Source organism: Hirundo rustica, chromosome 2 (genome assembly GCF_015227805.2).
Source record: "Hirundo rustica isolate bHirRus1 chromosome 2, bHirRus1.pri.v3, whole genome shotgun sequence".
NCBI lineage: Eukaryota > Metazoa > Chordata > Aves > Passeriformes > Hirundinidae > Hirundo > Hirundo rustica.
In genome coordinates, this window is record NC_053451.1 from 56,657,275 (window position 1) to 56,674,676 (window position 17,402).

General features: G+C 39.3%; 1 protein-coding gene across 9 annotated transcripts in view; it reads left to right on the forward strand.

Annotated features, from left to right (window-relative positions):
• The window catches only part of ENOX1 (ecto-NOX disulfide-thiol exchanger 1), a 357,513-nt gene that overhangs the window by 56,945 nt on the left and 283,166 nt on the right, over window positions 1-17,402 (forward strand). For 6 of the 9 annotated variants that reach the window (XM_040055201.2, XM_040055203.2, XM_040055200.2 and 3 more), the window contains exon 2: window positions 16,172-16,248. The exons of the other annotated variants lie outside the window; for them this stretch is intronic. The gene's annotated coding sequence lies outside the window, so the exon portion shown is untranslated. The remainder of the gene's footprint in view (window positions 1-16,171; window positions 16,249-17,402) is intronic. 9 annotated transcript variants of the gene reach the window in all.

Genomic DNA, 17,402 nt, shown 5'->3' on the forward strand with positions numbered 1-17,402 from the left:
AGCAATGCAGAGGAAGTTTCCCTGGAAGGAAAAGGGACACTGAAGGATTTATTGTGTTGCGATATGTATTATGTAAGAGGGATTTGCATGGTAAAGAGAGAAAGCAGATTTTATTCAGAATGTAGAGGATGGGATGAATGATGTTAATGAAAAGCTGATTGATGGAAGCAGAAGTTTGTCTACTGTGCCACTCATATTTTCTGAACGCCAGCAATCATTTTATGGACATCTGAGTTAAATGATGGGTGTATTAATCCTTTGGCATGCAAAATTTTTATAGAGTCTGTTGTGCCAAGATGGCGATGGGATGAATCCAGATGTGATCCTACAGATGCTAGTTAGGGGGCCTGTTCTTCCCAGCTAAGAGGACAGCTTCAGAGAGTGATTTAGCCCAGATATGTTTGGCATTGCATTTTGGCACTACAGATCTCTCCCCACATGGAGTGGAAATATAATACTAGTTGCCATATACTCCTTGCTTTGTCCCACTGAAATTGGGGGGCTTAGACAAAGGGTGGATGGTTGTTTAGACGCCTCTGTTTTTCTTCAAATGCAGGAACCCTTGTGATTGATGAGTGGTACTCTGACAGTTGGGATTGTTCTGTTTATTTTAGTTCTTGTTCTAAGAATAAGACTGCTTGAATCGCTGCGCTAATAAATACAATCCCAAGTAGAAGCATGTGTTTTGCAGACTATTTTTGTTATCTGATTGGGCTTCTTCACATCCTCCTTTTGTGACTAAGTCAAACCCACAGTCTGCCGAGTGTCTGCCAGGATAAGAACCCGCTTGCCAGACTCAATGCCACTAATCATTTCCCTCTTTTGTTTACTTCAGCTAACATCCCTGAACATCAGCTCGCAGGTCCTGACAAGAGCTTGTTTGGTGGATGGAAATCAATGTCCTGATTTCTCTTTGACAACTACTAGTGTTGCACTGGTGGCCATAATTGGTAGGACATCACATCCCAAGATGTCCTCTGTGGCACTGCCACAGCTTGAGATTGCTTTGAACCCCCTTTGTAGCAGATAAAAATTTCCTACAAAAAAATTAACTCTGCAGGGATGAAGGGCTTGTAAACCAAGTGTTCAGAGTGACACCTTAAACTGAGGCACTGTGAAAAGCCGGGATTATATGCCCTCACTTGAAGCCTAGCAATCAAGCTGAAAGTGTAGAGATTGCCCTGCGATACACTATTATCAATTAACCACCTGTCAGGGATTTTCTGTGACTCAAAGAAGTAATGGTTGGCTGGCTGCTGCTTCCTAGGTAGTCCCTCATTATATGGTCCTATTTCCTCTGTTTTAGGTCAATTCTAATCCTTGATGTTGCAAACGATTTGTGTTTGTTCTCATTATGTCATGCATGTCTGTGAGATGAGTCAGATGCACAACTCATCATGACCAAGACAGCTGAAATTATACAGAAGATACTGATTTGGTTGCTATTATTGTTTTCTCTACTATATGGGAAGTCAACCATATGTTAATTATTTTTCTTCAGAGCAGCTCCATTAAAATTTAAACTGGTGTTATTAGTGGCAAGAAAATCTCTTTCAGTCATGCGAAAACACTGTGCAGCCGGCAGACCTTGTGATCCTGTTCTTGGGTTGTAAATCTTTCAAAAGCTAGTGTGCCTTTCTTCCCTAAGTGAAGGATGGGACTCTTTGCTCTTTTATATTTATAATTAATCTTGATTAATTACATGCGTCTTAAAATTCACAGTTTGTGGACAACTGTTCTCCCTTTAGCTGAACCCATAGAGGGATCTAATGTAGGAGAACCATAAAATGATATTTTAAGATTGCATGTGGGATGGTGGTTAAAGATCCTGAGGTGGTTAAAGAACCTAGGCCTTTGCTCTTGATGAAGTTGTGAGACATGCTTCTAAACTCACATTTTCTGAATTACAAAATTTGTACAGTGCTTTTAATATTTGGTTCTCTTTGTCTTAGGAAGGCTTAAGCTGAAAAACTCCAACCCACTCTGTGATCTAAAGAAAAACTGGAAAGATTTTGTCCTAAAACTGTTGAATGGCTTCCTGTGCAGACAGGGAGTGTTATCTAACCGATTGGAACAATTTTAAAATATTATATGCCTGCATTGCATGAATAAATTTTACAGTTTGGACCTTAATTGGGTAATGCAATTGCACTCACAGAATCATCAACATTGTGGCAACAATCAATGCATATATACTTACTGGATTTCTGTATGTAGTTATCTAACAATCTCATTTGTAATCAAATAGTCTTCTAATTCAGAATACCAAGCCAATTTTGGTAGTCTTTTGTAAATGTTTTTAATTTGAAAATGCCCTATAATTGTTACATTTGCTCAATATTACGAAGTGGAGGGTGTGCCCAGGAGTATTTTGGCTTTACAAGGATCTGAATGTGTCACCCACTACACACACAGAGCCAAAATAGTCCCTTAACAATTCCAGGGACACACTGCAGAGATATTTGTGAATATATTGTGAAGATGATTATCCCCTTGTGCTCCCTTTTGTCTCCTTTATCCCCCAAACTCAAAACCATCCAAACAAAAACTTGAAAGAGTCCTCAGGACAGAAGGTTAAAATGTGCATCTCAAAGCAATACGAGAGAGGTGCCATTGATTGAAATTGAATCCTAAAACTCAGAACTCAGACTCCCAAATTAGAAGATTTTAAGAAAAAGGAAAGCTTTTCCCCCTCAATATTAATGCAGTTTAATTTTCCACAACTTCTCTCACTGTGGTGTGAGGGGGTGGGAAGTAATTTGAAGTTGAAAAGTGCACCTTTGATTTGGAGCCTTCCCTACTTTATCCAGCTGAGATGGTTTCCTTTTGCTTACCCTAAAACAAGGACAGCAGTTTCATGCTTTTTATTTCTATCCAGCTTCTGCCTTCCTATTTCATGACCTGTTCCTCTACATGTGTACTCAGCACTGGGTCTTGTGTCCAGTTCTGGGCCCCTCAGCTTAGGAAGGACATTGAGATGCTTGAGCACATCCAGAGGAGGGCAACGCGGCTGGTGAAGGGCTTGGAACACAAGCCATATGAAGAACAACTGAGGGAGCTGGGATTGTTTAGCCTGGAGAAAAGGAGACTCAGAGGTGACCTTATCACTCTCTACCACTTCCTGAAGGGTGTTTGTACACAGCTGGGGGTTGCTCTCTTTCTCCAGGCAGCAACTGACAGAACGAGAGGACACAGTCTCAAGCTGCACCAAGGGAAATATAGGTTGGATATTAAGAAAAAGTTTTTTACAGAAAGAGTGATAAGGTACTGTAATAGTCTGCCCGGGGAGGTGGTAGAGTCACCATCCCTGGATGTGTTTAAAAAAAGACTGGATGTGGCATTCGGTGCCATGATCTAGTTGAGGTGTTAGGGTATGTGTTGGACTTGAAGATCTTAAAGGTCTCTTCCAACCTAGATGTTCTGTGATTCTGTGATATCCTGCTGAAATAGGACTATTAACATACGAAATCCCAAGCCTCCAAATGTTTTTCTAGCCTTCAAGTTACTCTTTTCAGTTACTCTTTTTCTTGAATGGAAGTGGTTAGGTGTGGTGGCTGACAGTAGGCCTTACAGTCGGAGTCCCGAGTTGGACTGACATAGCCATGAGGAAGCTCACAGTGCTTCATGAAAACAGGAGCCTGAAACGGCGAAAACCAACTTGTTTCGCAGCAGAAGAATTCTGCAGATTAGGACTGTTTTCTTGCACCTGTTTCAACAATCCCAACTGTCTCGGCAAAGAATGAAAACAGTATCTCACAAACAACCCTTTCTTGCATGTAGACACCTTATCCAAGACTGACCAATTACCATGGGGTGACTGCTTGTCACCGAGCAATAGGGGATAGATACAAGAGGGTTTATAAAACTCTATATAAAGGCTTGTATACAATAAACTTCAACTTTTTCACCCATTGAAAGAGTGTGTCTTGTTTCTCTGTCAACGGCGACAGTTTGGTGCTTCAGGTATATGTTTAGTTGGTTGTTAGAATGTTTTTTTATGGCTTTTCTTTTTGTTTGTGGGGGGTTTTTGGAGGTGGGGGAATTGTTGTGGGGTTTTCTTGTTTTTTTCCATTCAGTTTATCAGTTTTCCATTACCTGTTACATAATAATCTGAGCTTGTGGCAGGACTTCCTATCAGTTTTCATTTCCTAAAAGTGAGCACGCTGAATCGATGACCTCAGAAACTTCTGGTACCTAATGCTGAGTCTTAGAGTTAGTGCATAACAGTAAACTAGAGTCATTCCACTTCTTCCTTCATCTGTTCCTCTGTGTGGCATTTGGAAAATGCTTTAATCAGCTTTTCCATTCCTCTGTCTCATCATATTCAGGTCTTGCTATTTGTTTTTTTGTTTTTGCTTTGCTTAGACATCATGCAGAAAACAAGCCCAAGGGCAGCAGCACAGACTTTGTTGCTGGATTTACATACAGAGCTTTGCCCAGGTTCCCCAGAAAGCTGCAGGATAAAATGAGTTCATTATGTTCTCAGGGTATTCTGAGTCTTCTCAGTGTCTTCTGCCTTGTGGTCATTTGGACATGATAAAATGCTGCTTCATATAGGTCCATTCCCTGTCTGCTCCTTTTTCTGTCCCTGCCCGCTGCCCCAGTCACATACCCACACCGTGCAGTCCCCAGACCTGTCCTTGGGCCCCAGTGCCTTCCTGCTGATGATCCTCCATCATCTATGCATCCCAGGCTGCTCTTAGAACCACATCCAGCAGCCCTGTGTGTCCTTTGAACTGTATTGCAGCAGCCGGTTTTTCTCTCAGTCTGTGTTCAGACCCATTAAAAACAGTGGGTTCCTTCCACTGAGGCAAGGTGCAGGTAGACTGCAGGGTCACAGCTGTCACCTTATTGCTGTAGCTCTGTCTCCAGGAGTAGGAATTAGCAGCTGCATCAGTGAAAGGTTCACGCTTTATGTTGAGTGTTATCTTAAAATGAGAGCAGAAAAGAAATCTCACATGTAGAAGCATTTGGAAGGATTGTGTGTGATAAAATTGTAATATTTGCTTTTTCCTAACTCCTTTGACCAAAAAAAAAAAAAAAAAAAAAAAAAAAAAAAAAAAAAAAAAGGTAGGAAAATATTGATTTGGGTTCTCACTTGGGGAGTTCATTGGAAAAGGGAAAGAAATCAGGGAGAAATAATGTGAATTTAGAAGGAGTGTTGTAAACTGTGAGCTGTTGATCGCTGCTTTGTTATGCAGACATGGATTTCCATTAATATTCCTTCTTTTGAAAAACAGAAATCCTGTCTCAACTGTTGTATGCTTAATTGAGCACTTGAGGCAAAAAAAACCCCCTCATGACAAAAAATAAAACAAAACATAACAAAAGACCCTATGGTATGCAGATTTATTCTTCAGATGATTTTTTTTTTTTTTAAAGTTGTTTCCTGCTATACATTCTAACTAGATTCTCTGAAATCTCAGGCCTCTCCCATGAAGTGGGTAAAGGGGTTTGGTGCAACTGCTGTGGGAAAGCTGGAGCTGAAATTGGTAGTGGAAAGCTAATGTTACACTTGAAAGCGCTTTCTTCAGAAAATATATTTATATATTTATATATATATATATATATATATATATATACTATTAAGACCATCTAATATTTTCTAGAGAGAGAAATCAAATCCGCATTTAAATTGGATAGTCATTCCTTATGAAAGCTTCTGTTACTTGTGGCTTAACTGTAACAGAAAATAGACTGTATAAGCACAGACTCTCGGCAAGATATTTTAGGTATAAAACGTCAAAGCCTCTTCAAAATTAATGAGTAAAATATTGCCTGGCTTTAAAAATGAGTACCACAACTTTAAGAAAACATTGTTGCCCCACTCCTTGTAGATCAAAATGGGGCAAGATTATTTCAGCAGAAAAATGTGCCTGCAGGCGATGTATTTTTTGTGTTTTGTTTAACACTGGTTGGCATCTGAGATCAAGAAAACTTAAACCAATTATGAGTAGCTGGTGTAGCAAAAATCATGATTGATACAATTACAACACAGGGTCGATTCTTCTGGCAATGTTATTATATAAAGGGAGGGAAAAGGGGACATCAGGCATGCGACTTTGTAGCCCTGAATTAACACAGTGCTCTGACCACATACAGATGTTTTTTCCTTCTGTGCAATCAGTGTGTCTTGCAGTGATTGCAGTCTGCAGACCGCAAAGAAGAAACAGCTGTGCAATTGTTGCTAAGCCTATTTCCCTCTTCCCTTTGACTTTTTGGATTATTTAATACAGTAGAATGATAGGAATTTAAAATTAAAAAAGTGTTGTTGAGTCATCTAGTCCATCTTGCAGCAGGATTGTCCTCTCCAGATCTTTGTCCAGTCATGGACAGGCTTTGTGATGTGATTGGACTTCAGCCAATTTCCTCTGGAAGATTATTCTACAATAGTCTACACTTCATTATAAGAATTTTTCCCTGTCAGCCTAAACTTTACTTTGCTTGGTATAATCATATTATTCTTAGCTATATTTTCCTGAAAAACCCTATTAAAAAAAAATCCTTAGTGTGTGTATCCTTCCAGAGCTTGTAGATAATTATCATATTTCCCTTTCAATAGTGGCTTTAGTCAAGCCATACATATTTAGTTATTTTAATATTTTCCTATAAATCAGCCTTCCTGATGACTTATATTGATATCATTGAGCCAAATCTCTAATTCTTCTATTTAGTATTCAAATAGAAAAGGCAAGACTGAATAAAGACTTACAGATTAGATCATGATGTCATTGAAAACCCATCCTTTGAACCAGTGTTTGTGCCTTCAGATCTGTCTAAATGCCAGCTCTCCTGAGGCCGACTTCAGTCATAAGATTTGTCTCAACTCTCTTATCTACAGCATAAGTGCCTACATCAAAGCTACTCTGCTTAGATTCCTTTTATGATCATTGGACCCTATAGCTGCATGAATTTAATCTAAGCTGTTTTAAGTATCCACATTTAGGATGAGAGGAATTGAGTGCTAGAGGTATGTATTGTTCTCTGAGGTCTCTGTCCTGTACCTGACTTCCTTGGGTATTTAAATACAGGGTGTGTGGATGCTTGGACACTGTGGTTCAAGAAGTGAGAAGAGTCAGTGTTGTCCATGGCAGTGCCACCTCATCTTCAAAACAGCAGCAGAGTGGTTTGATGCATTGTGTGTCCTGAGACCATTCCTAACACAGTTGCATGGCGTTGAATTCAACACACAAGTATGATGGTTACATTGAATAATGGGGTGAATGAAATTGCATTTTGCATAGGCATAGAATCACAGAATATCTCCAGTTGAAAGGCACCCCTAAGGATCACCAAGCCCAGCTCCTTGCAGGACAACCTGAAACTAAACCGTTTGCTTAAGAACATCATCCACATGCGCCTTGAGCTCTGACAGGCTCAGTGTTGTAACCACTTCCCTGGGGAGCCTGTTCCAGAGACCAATCACCCTCCCACTGAACTTCCTCTCTGTAACCAATCTGAACTGAGACAGGTACAGCATTTACCCAGAGAGTACAAGCCTAGATGCCTGGTATACTGGCTTTCAAGTTTCTTTGGACTGAAGGAAATCTGTGATCAGTGCCTTTCATTTTTGAAGGCTTCTAGAAAATGGCTCTTACATGACAGATGCCAATTGCTCCTCCCTTTTTAATCAGATATTTTTTCTCTCTGACAGCTTAGTGCTCACAATCCTCCAATCCTCATTGCAGCCCTGGGGATATGCCTGCTCAGGTGCAGTTCTTACCTCTAGCCATAGGTTATGGATTGCTCCCCATAGAGGTCCAACCATTTCTGGCTTATACTGGAGTAGCTACAAAAAAAAAAAAGTTAAATACATTTTCCCAGTGGTTGATTACCACTGGGAAATAGACTTTGTCAGACTTTCTGACAAAATATGCTAAGCCTTCATTCCTAATAACTTGTATACAATGTCCAGGAAATAAAACCTTTGTACAAAATTCCTTTGGAGAGCAAACACCAGAGAAGGAGGAGAGCTGTTGAAATTGAGGGATAATAACTGCTCAAGATAATATGTTTATTAATTAGTCCTGAATGAATTTAGTCCGAACATTAACAGAAATTATTCAAACATCCCAAGAGGGTGGAGTTCTGGAATAAACTCCAAGTGCACTAGTTAAGAAGAATAACTCAAAGAGAGAATTTGGTAAATTTAGGGAGGTTTTTATGAGACTACGTAGAAGCATTGACAAGGGTTGAAAGAAAACCAGACAGGCATTCAATATGAAGTCATAGTGTTACTAAAAGGGCTAAACAGGAGACTGGCCACTGCTCCTGTGTTTACACTATCACCTGTTTCATGTTTAATGCAGTGGTTAGTGGCTTCTGTTTTCTTCTGTTATTAATAGATGACAGAAGGCCACAGTCCAAGGTCAGAATTTCCTTGTTGTTGCCGGACCCTTGGAGTTTGGGGTGGCCCTTCCTGAAAAAGGTATGGAACTCCGGTCTTGGTCTTTTGGTCTGTTGGTGATGCCAGGAAGGGCTTGTGTGGAGTGCATACGTCTCTATGGAAAAGACACTGTGTCAGCAGTCCTCCTGGGCAAAGCAGGAACAGAAACCTGGACAAGACCCAGTTCAGCCTTCTGAGAAGTATATTCCTACTGCAGCCCAAGCAGCGTACCCAGCCTTTTCCCAGCTGAAGCCTGAGCTGAAAGCTTTCTAGTCAGTGGGTTCTTCTCCTAATTCACGGTAACTGGAATGAAATGCAGCTATCCTCATCATTCACAGAGACACACAATCCTCAGAGACTGCAAGCCTACCACAGCATGCTATAAGTCATCGTGACACTGGCAGACAGAGTACAGGGCTGTCTGTTGGGACAGCTAACTTTGAAGCATCAGCGTACTGGAGATGAGAAGGACTTGGAGCACTTGGAGTGTGTTAGGCAGGTATTTTTAGCTGCCTTTTCTTAAAATTGCCCTGCTTTCCTAATAGTGTTTTATCATCACCATGGTGAACTAATTCTGCCAATAGCCTGTCTGCTAAGAATCCTTATCTTGATAAACTATTACTCATTGGATCTGACTTTACAGAGAATGACATCTTGGTGCCTGGCCTCCTTTTCTAACAGCAGGCATGACTGACGGCTTAGGAAGACTTCCTAGACTCTCAATTTGTTTGCTCTTGCTCCTCTTCACAACATCATCTTCTGTGTTTGTTTCTGTGACAGAAGGGAACATTATCCTTTTCTTGTAATGTAAGCAAGCCCCTGTGAATTGCATCTGGCTCCCATTATAATATCTATATAATATATCTATATAATATCTAGTATCTATTTCAAGGAGGACTTGATGGACCTCTTGTTTCTGCTATGGATTTTTTTGCTTACCTGTGGTTTCTGAGACAGATTTTACTGGTGGATATTTCTGAGTGATTCTTCATTTTATGTAGGAATGTGGTGTCATTATCTTCAGATGTTATGGTACTAGTGTTTAAGGACTTTCCAGGACAAATGAATGTCATATTCATACTGAATTTACCCATGTTGTCCTCATAAGTCTTGGAAAAAATATTACCTGTACTGAACTTACTGGAACCCTTTTTTGCATTCCTTATGATGATTTCAACAAGAGTTTCCAAGAGTTGTCACTCTAATTAGAAAAGGTAGAGTCAGAGATTTATAGCATCTACTGCTGTTTAGCCAGTCTTTCATTGGGATGGAGTGCAGGGCTTCTGCCTTGCTTTTAAAACAAACAAGCAAAAAAACCCACCAAAAAACCCAAAGGTATGTATTTCCTTATGAGTTTTCTATCCCAACCTCTAGACTGCAGTGACAGCAGCACATTTCTTTGTATTCCAGATACTCTGTAGAGTTGGAGGAAGGTGTCTTAGGCTCTGCATTATCAAACCAAAAGCAGTGGCTGTGTTGTGTGCCTCCCCTGCCTTTGTCAGGGCAGGTGGAGACCCTTCCTTTCAGAATTGTCTACCACAGGAATGTTGCTCAATACTTCCACAGAAATATTTCAGTTTGGGAGTCCTTGCACCTAGGATGCTACTTTTGAGACAGACTTCAGAGCAGTGAGTCCTTTCTTGTATTTTCCCAAAGGTCATGGAAAGAGGGCATTTTCAGCCACCAGAAATTCACTTTCTTTGAGTAGAAAAGGGTCTGCAGTCTAACAAACTTTTTTTTTCCCCCCCTAATTTTTCTTTTTTAACAGGGAACATGGGTTTGTAGTAGCTTGCCAAGGAGCTTAATCAAAGCAAGGATTGCCCTTTCTCATCTACTTCGCTGTCAGTTCAGGATTGTCCCAGAACCATTTGCTGTTACTGGTGATGTTGTTGTCTAGCATAGGTAGTTTATCCGTAACAGTGGTGGGTTAATATCCTCACTACAATGAATGGCAGGAATCTGTCAGTGGGTAGGGATGTGGGACTGGGTGGACTGGCTCTGCTTCCCACCTGTTTTGTTAAAGCAGTAGATCCTGATTTTAAATACTGCTGTTCCTGAAGAAAAAGAAAATAAGAACAACAAACCACCACAAAGTAGCAGGTTAAAAAAAATGCTTTTGTGAATTATCTTGTAGCACATTCCATTGCACACAGTGTGACTGTAATTTTGTCAGTGATGCTCTATAGGCTAATATACTTTATTGAAGCTCTTTTCTTATACTGAATCTGGAATCTGTATAAGAGGCTCTTTTTGTAACCTAAAATCTATTAGATGTTACATCTTAAGGGAGCTATAAGAAGATTGACTCCCAAGAATAATATTTTTCTCTCTATTTCAGAGAAAAGTTAGAACATTTAATTTTACTTATGATAATTCATATAATTTTATGTAGCTTCAGGAGATAAGAAGGGAGGTGTGATATGGAACTTCCTTAATTTGCCTTTATTACTTATATCAACTGTGAATCTGTTGGCCTTGATGCACAGTCAGAAGGGGAGAGATTTTTCTGTACTTGTAGATTTATGTTAAAAAGAACAAATTTAAAATAGGGATGGTAATGATGGAAGCTGAAAGAGTTATTTTGAGAAATGAGGTATAATAAAGGGAGGATTGTCATGTTCATTTATTCCCCAATTTTAGTGTTTGCATTTTAGTGAATGCAAAGCTGGAGGACCAAATCTGAATACAAAACCAAAAGATATAAAAATGAGAACTGCCTGCTTTGTTAAATATTGCTAACTGTCATCTAGAAGTGATACTGGCATCTAGAAGTGATACATAGTGTTAAAGATATCGCCCCTTAATTGTCAGTTATATAAACCCAAATCTAGAAAAGTGTTATAAACACTCACTCTAATATATATTCGTTTGCACAGAAATAAAAGCTTTTTCCACAGTGCCTGGCACATATTGAATATTCAGTGTAACAGAATGGAAAGGATTTTACAAGTTTGTGCCTTTAAAATGAGGAGATCACAATACATTTCTGACATGGTATTTCAACTTGGACTCTTATTTTACAATTTAGTTAATTCTCAGTGCAGAAACTGTGGTCCCATGATAGAGAGATTTGAGAATCCTGCAGCAAGTACTGCTCATCTTGGTCACTTTGCCTAAGGCGCTGAGCAAAATTTGTGTCTAGCTTTGACAGTAACAGCAATTACTTCTGTTTTAACAAGAAACACAAATGCACAAAGGACCTACTGCACAAGTCTTGTGAGGAGCGGCTGAGGAAACTGAAATTGTTTAGCCTTAAGAGAAGGAGGCTTAGGAGGACCTTATCCCTCTCTACTTGAATGGAAGTTGCAAAGTGGTGGGAGTCAGTCTCCTCTCCCAGGTTACAAGCAATAAAATGAGGAAATTACCTCAAGTTGCGCCACGGAAAGTTTAGATTGGAAATAAGGAAAACTTTCTTCAGTGAAAGCATGGTCATGTTGCCCAGGGAAGTGGTTGGGTCACCAGCCCTGGGAGTATTTAAAAGTCACGTAGATGTGGTGCTTAGGCACATGATTCAGTGGTGGCCTTGACAGTGCTGAGTTAATGGCTGGGTTCGATGATGTCAGAGGTCTTTTACAACCTAAGTGGTTCTATGATACAGTGACATAAAATAAGAGTTGAAACTGTTTATCTGCTAGACTACTACACTGGGAATTCTCCTAACATAGCATAACCAAGAACCACCAGAGAAAGTGTTACCTAGTGTTTGTTTTCCTTTAACGATCCCAGCAAGAGAGACAAAGAGATAATCATGGTACTTCACAGTCCTCTTTCTCTTTCACACCTGCCTGGCCTTAAATGTAAGTGGGAAAGCCAAGATCCAGGAACTTTTGCACCTTCTAGTTTCTGATGCACATACTGTGCCATGCTCTTTCTCATGTTGGGTTTGTTGTTGTTGTTGCTTTTGTTTTTGTTTTTGATTTAAAAAAAAAAAAAAAAAAAAAAAGGAAGTTCTGTGTATTTTTCCACAAAGTTCTCAAAGGGTCATTGTGGGTTTTAGCTCCTTTGACAAAACACAAGTGTATTTTTATATTGTTTTTTCAAGTCAGTTGGTGAAAAGAACTTTCAGTTCTCAGAAGGGGTAAAGCTCTATAAAATGTTGATTTTTTTCATCGAAAATCATTTTAGCTCATAAGCTATTCTTTCCTTATCTTGATGGAAAAAAAAAAAAAGATCAAATTTCTAGATCAATAATGTTGAAAACAGCAACAGCAGCGATCATCCTAGATGCATGTTGTTTTCTGATGTACTTTTGTATCTCTGAGCATTTCCTTATGCTGTAAATATCAGCCTGACTTGCACTCAGGCTTCAACCTCACATCCAGCAACAGCAGAAAAAAGCAGGGGCTTGTTTAAATGCAACAAGGCTTGGAAAAACCAATTTTTTAAAAGTGCCAGCATGTCAAAACATTGAAGGAAAATATTGAAGAGTACCAGTATGCTTCCAGTTTGTCTCTTGCTGTGTGTTTTTCCTATTGAGCAACCACATCTTCCATCGCCTAAAGCAGTGGTTCATTGTATGTAATGCATGCTCCAAGGCATTAAAGAAAAAAAAAAAAGATTGAAATTATCTGGAGGAATCCAAATCACTTAATTTCAGAGACAAATTAGATTGATCTGTCTTACCATTCTCTATAGATTTCATTGCATGTTACTTGTTGAAGTGGTATCAAGCATTTTATATATTATAGCAATTTGCATACGTTCATTAAACTGTGCTTTATAAAGCTCTCTGACGGGCATTTGATGAATCCGTCTGTGGACTGCATAGCTGCTTTATGTGGAGCAATCTATTAAATCATGCCTTTGTCCTTCAGTTTGTCAGAATCAGTAAGTGAAGCAGATGTTAATAACTGTGGGAGAGTTTGGGGTTTTTTGGTGTTTGCAGAATATAACTGTGAAGGGCATAATGTGTTTGGAAAAGTGACAGCTGGTGTTATCGAAGATAGAAAGTCTGCTACAAGTGAAAACTTTCTCTGGCATCTTTTAGCAACTCCAGGATGTTTTTTGGAACAGTCAGGTGGGTGGTCAGTTCTAAAATAAACACTGCTAATATTATGTGCAGCAAATTGTGTGCTTGTACTTAACGCACAATTGTTCTTATCTTTGGTTGCAAATGTTCTGTCACAGAGCTATCTCAGTCATGCAATAATTCATAACATTTCTCTGTAAATATGTCGTAAGAAGTTCTCAGGTCAACAATTCCCTGAAATGTGTCTTTGAGAAATATAATTTCATGCATTATTAAATTAGTAGGGTTTTACACCTGGTCAGTTTCAAGGTTACCTTTATGACACAAGCTTTGCAGGACCTGACAGTTCAGTCCCTGGAATCTCTACCTGTTGTCAAGGTCACTTGGCTGAAGATGTTTCAGCCAGAGAACAGCATACATTTAGGTGGTTAGTGCTACATCTGATGGGTGGTAATTCCTGTCAAGGTGTGGTAAGATGAGTGCTTGATGTCGACTGCAGAGGCCTTGTAAGTGAAGGTAAAATGGGCAGTCATAAATTGGGTAAGAAATGAAGGTGATAAATGAGAGGGAATAGCTTTGGGGCCTCAATAGAGGCCAGCAGAGGTGGAGGTGCTGATCTCCTTTCTCTGGGGACCAGTGACAGGACACGAGGACATGGAATGAAGTTGCGGGGAAGTTCAGACTGGGCATTATGAAAAGGCGCTTCACTGAGTGGGTGGTTGGTCACTGGAGCAGGTTCCTCAATGAAATAGGCACGGCACAAAGTTTGTCAGAATCCAAAGAGTGTCTGGACAATGCACATAGTCATTAGGCCTAGCTTTATGTAGTCCTGCAAGGAGCGGAGAGCTGGACTCTGATTCTTGGGTGTCTTCTATATGGGTGCCTTCCAACTGGAGATTTTCTGTGATTCTAGGTGGAAAAGGTTGTTACAAGGCTAACTGATGAAGAAGTAGAGAAAGGAAGGACATTACTGTTCGAAAAAAAGGAGGACTTATCATAGAAAATAAAGGGTAAACTGTGGCCACCTTCTGATCTTGCAAATTTTTGTTGGTTGTATCTAATAAGTAGTTCCCGTTCCTTTTAGAGGTGGCATTCGACCGAGATTCACTTTAACTTTAATGACATTCTCTATGCATTATTGCGGAAATCTCTTTTGAGGAACTGAGTAGGAGGTGCAAAGGGTGGAGACATAGTGATATTATTTGTACCTGTGTGATTGAATCTGAGCTTCTGAGCCTGGCTTGTCTGCAGCTGACATCAACAGCAGGAATGGTTACACATTGCATAGAATAAATAATCCTAGAAGTTGTCATGTTTGTAGTGATTGCCTGAAAATATGTAGAGAAGACCAGTGAGGGATTTCTGTTGTTCTTGCACATGAAAGTAGGCAGCAGCTACAAATCAACGAACTGTTGCTTTTGTAAAAAGAATTGGCAGAATCTTTCACGCTGCTGCTGGATAAAAAATTCTACTGCTTCTGTTCCTCAGAGTGAGTCTTATCTTTCTGTCTGATTATCTTGCAAAAAATGAGCAGCAAAATAATTATCCATGCTGATATTTACATTTCATCTCTGCTTGAAAATTCTCATCTCACATGAGGGAACAGAGGGAGTTCAGGACTCCTTGGGTGGGCTAATCCTTTGGAGAAGCAAATGTCTGCTCTTCAGCTGGGACACATAGTTGCTGCCAGCCAGGTGACCACTAATGCATAGTGGGCATAGACAATTCTATAGCTGATTCTCTTTGCTTTCACTGGGAATCATGTGGTGGGTACCAGTAGCACAGCTGCTGTGGAAATCTCAGGAAAAACTCTGTGGAAAGAAAAGGGACAAGACTTTTTCTAATATAGGCTCTTAATTACCTTTAAGAGCTGTGGCTGTAGGGCAGCCCTGTGTGAAATGGTGCTCTTGTTGCAGAGTGCCATGTTGCCAACAGTGCCACAGAAATACTCAACAGAGCACTAGTGATTGTCATTTTCCAGAACAGAGATCAGACCAAGTGTATTTGGCCACATGAGCTTTCTTCCCTTTTTTCATTTTTCTTTTATTTATTTTTTTTTTCTCTCCTTTGTGTCTTTCCATAGTTGGCTGAGCCCGTCTTTTTCTACTGCTGCATCTTCTTCCTTTTTGCTTTGTTAAGCATACCAAATTTAACAAATGCATTATGCTCAGGATCACTGTGTGAGAATTACCAGGAAAATTTACAGAGACTCTGGGACTACTTGTGATTAGGTGTTTTACGTATCCTTACAAGAATGTACATCCAGAATTTCACACCTGTAACAGAACTGCCATGTTCAGCATTTTAGGACATTAAAGAAAAAATGCACTTAAGAATATCCTTGATTTTTCATGTGGTTTCCCTATTCATGTCACTGTTTTGCTGCAAGCTAAAGGCAGAATACTGCTTAAATGTACACAAGGATGCTTGTGGATTCCTAAATAATTTATCTTTTTTGATATGCCACTGGGACTTTTTCATACTCAGTATGTTGGTTTTGTTTTTTCATTGCAAATGATTGTAGGAAAATTGCCTTTTTTTTTCTTTTTCTTTTTTAGTTTTCTAGTAATTTTGAACTTGTGTAAAAGTTGCTTAAGAATCTATAAAATATTATATACCTTAAATATGTAATGTGCTATAAATAACCAACATTGTTACCACCCACAACATTTTTCAGGTGATACAGAGCTTCAGAAGGACTGGCTCATAGACTCATTTCTATGTAGTATTTTGCACAATATATATTTTGTTTTAATTTTATATGCTTAAGCCATATGCTTTTAATGACTTTAAATATATATAATCTTTTTTATTAGATATTGGATTCTGAACTTGAAGCAGTTCTTCAAGATTATATGCTTCTTGAAACTCGGAAAGTATCTGCAATAAATAGGTGTGTGTAATGGATACATTCATGTTTCGTGTTGGATGGTTTGGACCGTGTGAGTTTTGTTGACAGTTTAATGCTGAGCTTCTTACAGCTTTTGATAAATCTCAGTTGCTCTGAAAGGGACAGTGTGATGGATCTTTGCAGGCTGAATTTTCAATAACACGTGGTTATTGTAGGACAGAAATTCGGAATGGTATGACGTTCACAGTTGCCCGGAGACAAATGTTTAGGCAAACCCACAAACTTAACTTCAGATTGAACAAAAAGGTGAGTCTCCACAAGCAAGTAAGAAGTTTTGAAGGTAAAATCAGTGAGAGGAAGTGGTTCTGCTCTTGATCCCTCCATACTTGAGGCTGTGCTTCATCTGGCTTTACATATATGTTTCCTTTGGTTTTTTTTTTGTTTTTTTTTTTTTTTTTTTTTGCAACTGTTGAAGGTAGTAAAGGTATGACTATAACTAAATATAGGAAGGAAATTACCATAAAGGTTGAAAACTTGGGTACATTGAAGTTCCTGGAAATTTTCTTCTTAGGTGTTTCAGTGAAGCTCACATCTCATTTCAGTCATTTACAGAAAATATTCAGGCAATTTGAGAAATACATTCTTGCATACAACAAAGCAATTTTCAAGTGATTTCTTTTTTTAAAGTCAGGTCACACTTTATGGTTCCTGAAGCTCTGCTGAACTCCTAGCAAAGGAGAAAGATAAATGAGAGAAGATTTAGAAGTTCTTATTCTTTCCAAAGAGTTCATAGACCTAGGCAATTTTTTTGAGATTCAGTTCAGTTTGAAGGAGTGAAAGGTTTCTTGAATACCTGGCTGTAACAGTCACAGACTTACCTTGATCTGTGTGAGAAACTTTTAACAGATTTAAAAATGGGGAGAGGTTAAATGCTTATACATGAAATTCACAAAAATTGATTTTTGCACTAAGTTGCTTATTCTGTATAAATTTGAATGCAACGTGTCTTCATAGTGTGCTTCACTAGATATTCAGCAAAAGCTGGAGAAGAAACATTGTATCCAATGTCTGTATGGGATCAGGTACCTGCCTGGATCACCTAATGTCCTGCTACTAGAGCTTCTGGATGTTCAGACCTGTGTCCAGGCCTGTCAGAGGATCCCATGTTTAATCACCCTTTCAGAGTGTGTGCAAAA